The sequence below is a fragment of the Lissotriton vulgaris genome, chromosome 3_1 (genome assembly GCF_964263255.1).
Source record: "Lissotriton vulgaris chromosome 3_1, aLisVul1.2, whole genome shotgun sequence".
In the NCBI taxonomy this organism is placed as follows: Eukaryota; Metazoa; Chordata; class Amphibia; order Caudata; family Salamandridae; genus Lissotriton; species Lissotriton vulgaris.
The window spans coordinates 1,541,175,016-1,541,181,015 of NC_141689.1; the positions used below are offsets into that span (position 1 = coordinate 1,541,175,016).

Sequence of the window (6,000 nt, forward strand, 5' to 3'; positions counted from 1 at the left end):
AGACCTCCAGAGCATTGAGCTTGCTACAGTTTAAACCTTTTGCGATATGTCATTCAAACTCTCTTCAACAATCCGGCAGTTTGACTCTAGATTCGAACTTTTTGAGATTATTAATTGGACTTTTCGTGCTGCAAAGCTAAGGTTACAGGATTTGTATGTCCCAGTCATCCCACTTTAGCTGTTAGCGTATCTTGATGTCCATTTGTCCACGTTTGTCAGCAAGTAATGATGCATGTGAATAGATTATTGTACTGTAGGACTCTTGTTCAAGTCCTGCAATCACACTTGGTTGGGTTCCAGTGGACATCATAATGTCCATCCATAGTTGACACAGCAACACAACTGCACTACTTGCAGAGAATTGCTGAGGCATTCCAATACAACATGGCTTGAATGATGTATATTGGCCAACATTGTGCCCTGCCAACATAGTCAATTCCAATGTTCATAGAGATGTTACATATTTTCAACTGAGGACACACCACAACAAGGATGCACTTCAAGGGTTGACCTACAAGAGCTTTCTACAGCCAGCCCATCAGACTGAGTTAGTGCCCTCTTTGTGGGCCAAACAGCTAAACCACTGATGCCTATTTTCGAGCAGATACAGCTGAAGGCCTGACCTAAAGGTGTTCTGCGCCTTTGCTCAGAAGTGGCTTGCCACTCTCTCTTGAAATCAATCCTATTTCTAGACAAAATACTTAAGCTGTTCATACAACAAGGCTAAGGCAGGAATCTAGCTTCTCGTCTAATGGATTACCACCTTCAGGTTGTGGAATCCTTCAGTGCCATGTGTACCCATTTGCAGGGCTGAAATAAGCGGGGTAGCGTGTACTCCATTCCGTGCTGGGGCCTAGAGCTACAAATTTTCTTAGATCCATTTATTGCACAGATCATTTGAGGGAGACCTAAAACATGAGTCTTTTCCAAAGTATGTGTTTAGGGTTCTTTGGGTGCTTTACTTTCGTGAAAGCACAAGACAACTAAGCAGACTTGCAGCAGTCACCAAGTACTCTTCAATAGCCTCCACGAATTTCAAAGAAGCGTGTGATTAGCAATGTTCCTGTATGATGCCGCAAAGACGGACTAGCAAATTCTTTGGTCCTACTATTGACATTTCTGCAGGGCAACAAAAAGATATCCAAGAGCACATTGTGTCAAGGAGGTGCTTGGCAAACAGATAACACAATTTTACAAATTTGAGCCTCGTGTTTTCCTCTACTAGTTACAGAGAGAAACTTTACTTATGCTCAGAATCATAACTGACATGACTCCATCATTCGAAAAGCATCACCACAATTATGGTGGCATTCCCATCACTTTGGTGCAATCTTCACTCCGGACTGCTTGGGCTTCCATGAGCATTTGCCCTTGGCTTCAAGTAATAGTAAGAATAGGAGCAAGCAAGCGGAGATTTAAAGGGTGGCAAAATATTCATCTTCTGTCTTCGGTTCTAAATACATATGAGGATATATGTATGATAGTAGATTCCGTGGTGGAGCTCTCCACACAGTTTCCCCATCGGTGGCACCATCAATTCTAGAAACTTGCCATCCCAATTCCATCGAGGAGACGTAAACTGTTTAGTTACACATTTAGAAGCTTTTGGCTTCACTGACCGAATCCACTGCCATGTAAGAGTCAAATGGCTGAGAAACCTAGTTTTATAAGCCAGAAACTCAAGCTTGTCTAAAACCATTAGCCTGCAGTGGCAATAAAAAGTGCCAATTATCTGTTCTAGCTCAGTCCATGACAATGGATGCTTGCCGAACAAAGAGACCACACTCTATAAGGAAGGCTTTGCGATGCCACTGGGAAATGATGTTTCTTTTCGCCTGAATGACCCGAATTTTCCAACGAATGTTCTTATTTCCTGAACTGGAACAAACGGCAGCAGGGTTAATTCTCCCAAATGAGGAAGAGAACACTAAGGGAGGCCTATTTTGGGTTTTTGCTTTGCTGACCTGATTATGAAAGACCTCTGAACTTGTCTGTCAAAACTCCTGAGGCTGGGCACACGCCCTGTTCTTTAAACAGTGAAGACATGCCAGATTCTAGGCCCATTGCACTGTATCCAAACAATGGCAGGGTCTGGCTTCCTGCCAAAGACGTAGTTTAAAGGGCCTTAGTACTGATAACATTCTGCAAGTGCTTACAAGCAGAGGCAATGCAAGGTCAGCTCAAACTGTAACTGCTGGACCTGGGCGTTGGGGAGGAGAACACGAAGTTGACCTCCTTTGGGGAACGCTAGACTGTCTCGATTCCAGCACGCCGCCTGACCATGCATCCACGTGCACAGAAACAAATGACAGAGGAAGGCTTGGAGTTTACAGACTGGACTATTTGCTCGCACTATTTTGCAGCCAACTCCTAGTCGCGTGCATGGCTGCGACAGGCTTTCCTAGCAGGTCATCTGGGAGCCGCTCCCATTTAGCTGGGTTAATGGGGTGTGTGCAGTTCCATGAATTACAGTCTTGGCAGCCTGGCAGCTTCATTACGTAAGAGGAGGTATAGCAAGGGCCCTGGGTGAGAGCATTACTGCAGGGTTTTGCATGCAACCTGCAAGTCATAGGTTGGAGTGCCAGGAAGGCAATCCACATGCTCCAAAAAAAAGGACTGGTAAGTTGGGTTTTAATAACCAAGTATTGATGCATGAAGAAACTATTCACTGCTTGCAGTGCAGTTTAAAACACGGGGTTTAAAATGCCCAGACTCCTGTGTATGCAATGGTGCCACACGTGGGAGATTCATAGAGACATCCTGATTGGCCCAGAGTACACGTGCTCACCTGGAGCTTTGCTTCTCCGTGGTACCAGTTCGCCCAGTGCACTGTGCTCAGTCTATCAGTAGATATGTAGAGCACTTCTCGTCACACGTGAGGGTATCCAGGCGCTGGCAGGATTCAGTCGATTACCCGAAAAGTCAGGTCTTCAGTGACTTTCAGAACTCTGGGAGAGATGGAGAGGGTTGGAGACCTCTAGGGTACAAGCCCACTCTTTCCACTCCTTGAACTGCTCTGGGATCCGCATCCCCACCTTGTACTTCTTTGTGGTACACAGACTACATGCACTGCACTATATGGCATGTTCGCACTGTTCTGAGGTGCAGTTTGACCTTGCACTGCTGAGGTGTGCACCCCAGCTTCCACGGGGTAGCTGATGGAGTTTTTCCACACAACACTCCTTGAATGAGCCCAGCAACAAAGCTGGAGTCGGTGCAGGCTGTCTGGAAAGCGGGTGTCATTTCACACACCTCCTTGCCACTTTCTTCAATCACGCCACCATTAGCGCCTCGAGGCTGTATCCCATAGACAGACCTGCACTTCTCACAGCTGGATCCACTTAACTGTCGCAATTATCCGATGACCGGCAGTCCTGTCGGGTAATGCACTTGTAAATACACAAATCAACATACGAGTGACCCCCGCCCATCCCCCCCAACCCCTCCTCTCCTAATTCCCCCGGCACATGCATTGCGGTATTGCATGCAGCCATTGAAATGCAAATGGATGGTCTGGTTTGCCTAGAAACAGCCTGATTCGATAAATAATACCCTTTTCTGGAACTTTCAGATCACCAAGCACTTTAAACATACACACACGAAACCTATGTGATGCCTGGACGATTTACAGCTTGTGAATATCTCCCACAAGAGGACGAACATGATTTTTATATTTTTGCTCAAAGGCTGACAGGGCAGGCTGGCTGGCAAGAAGGGATAGGCTGCGTTCATCTTGAATTCTAATGCGATTGTTTTTAAAGCCCTACCGGAAAGTTCAGCATGGCACCAACTATACTTGGCGATATTCGTCCAGGCGCTATAAACGTGCTAAAGAGAAATGCTCCTTTGAACTAAATGCATGTCAGTATATCATATTAACATGTAAATGGCATTTATGCACACCTTACGCGCGCTAATAATAAACGCTCACCAGTAAAAGCAGTTCGCAGGTATATTTCTGCCATGCATACTTCTAACTCTACGTGCTCATCCCACACCAGACGTGGGGTATAAACACTATATATGGTACTATTTGCACGAGTGGTTATCTAGGATCTTGTAGCCGTGTGGCACTGGGCACAAGGTAATAACATTATGAGAAGAGGAGGTCTCCGCTCACTTTAAATGCCCTTGCATTGTGCGGAGGCAGAAACGTTAACCATGTGAGCCTCACACAGGCTCCGAGCAACATTTTTAAGCAGGAAGCTGAATTGTGCTAACATGGGTTTATAAAGAACAGTATTAATGAAAAAAATGAACTAACAACAACAGTGAAGAGAAATGGGAGTGGAAAGGGGCCCCGGATCCCACTTATCCCCCACCCCAGGATGGGGTCTCAGTTCCTGCCTCGGCCCTGACCTTGCAGGGTTCTGGCCCCGATGTGCCCCTCTCGTCCCCTACCTTTGTGCTGCCTATGAGAGCCCTGGCAACCCTCCCCGGACGGGGGCTTGGCACAAGCCAAAAGAGCACACGCTCTTTTTAGTGTCCTGTGAGAGAGACTCTTCCACTAAACAAAACCGAAACAGTGAGAAAAAAAAGAAGCAAAATAAATGGCACTCTCTCGGCGAATCCTCAGTGTCTTCTAATCTGATGGACTATAAAACTGTCACCTTCACCACCGGTGAAGCAAAAATGAAGCATCTAAAACAATAAACCCACTTGAGCAAGGCGCGTTGGTCTCTTTAAAAAAAAAAGACCTGCCTAGGCGCTCGAAGAAGAGGGCAGACAAGAGCCAGCAAGAAAACTCTTTCCATTTAACAACTACATTCGTCAGCCATGTTGAGGGGGTGCGGACCGGGCTCCCCTTCTTTATTATGAGGCAGGGTGACTCCAAGAGGGGTGTGTGTGAAGAGGACAGGAGAGGCGAGGAGGGAAGAGAGGGCACACCAGCAGAAAAAAAAACAGAAGCGGGCTGGAGACCCACAGCAGAGAAGCAGCGCTCTGACCTCTTTTCCGTGCCCTCCGCCTCGCCCGGATCCAGCCCGCAGCCTTGCTCTCCCTCCTGCCCAGTCCTAGAGGGCGGCCATCTTGCTTCCTTCTGCTCCCTCTCCGAGCCGGGCTCGCCTCCCGCATCAATATTCATAAGGCGGGCCGCCTGACGTCCGTGCCCAGCCGGAGCCCCGGCGCAGCGGCTCCCCTCTCCCGGAGGCGGACGTGCCTGGCATGGGGAGCGGGTGGGGGCAGCCCTGGCAGGCTGGGTGTGTGCTCGCGAGTTGTGCCCTGCCCGGGGAGTGTAAAATCACTTCCCCACCCGGGCCTTCCCACACAAAGGCTGGCTCGCTGCTTCGGGTTTTTTTTCTATTTTTTTTCTCTCTGTTGGGGCCCATACAATAGTAAAAGTGCTGGCAGAGGGCTGCCTGGAAGCGGCGGAGTGGAGTCTCGAGAGCGCGGACTGGGTTGCCACCGTCTTTGATCGCTGTCTGCTCTGCACTTCTGCAGTTTGTCCGAAGGGGGATAATTTCGTCTAATGTGATTAGCCATTTTAATCGCCGGGCTCATTCTTCCCATATCCAGGTCTCTGTCTCTTCCAGCACAGATGTGATCGCATTCCATACTAACCGACGAGAACACCTTAGTATACATTTTTATCATGAAATTGTTGCAACTGACCCCGCAACAATAATACTCATTTTCCAGATGTCATAAAATTAAACAAAATTCCTAGAGTAGAATCCAACTACATCGCTCGCTGCTTTAGATTTCAATTTGGACAAATTAAGCACCGTGAGAACGGAGAGAAAGTCAGGTAAGTGTCACACCACACACAGTTTTGATTAGTAAACTGCTTTAAAGTTGAACTGAAAAAAAAAGTTGAGAAGGTTCACATGCAAATGTTAAAGTACACCGCAACTCTTGGATATCACTCACAAATAAAAGTTTGCGGAGGTGTAGTCGGAATTGCTGTAGCTGATGGAATTTCCAACATGATGGTAGGAATAAGGTGTCGTCCAATCAGAAATTACTTTTCATCAGGACCCCTCCGTTGAAATACCTGGCACC

The 6,000-nt window shown here is 47.3% G+C and overlaps 1 protein-coding gene across 1 annotated transcript in view; it reads right to left on the reverse strand.

Moving 5' to 3' along the window:
- Nucleotides 1-5,291, reverse strand: part of TET2 (tet methylcytosine dioxygenase 2) — a 214,354-nt gene extending 209,063 nt beyond the window's left edge. Inside the window, exon 1 of the mRNA XM_086962040.1 lies at nt 4,947-5,291. The gene's annotated coding sequence lies outside the window, so the exon portion shown is untranslated. The remainder of the gene's footprint in view (nt 1-4,946) is intronic.
- Nucleotides 5,292-6,000: the final 709 nt, after the last annotated feature.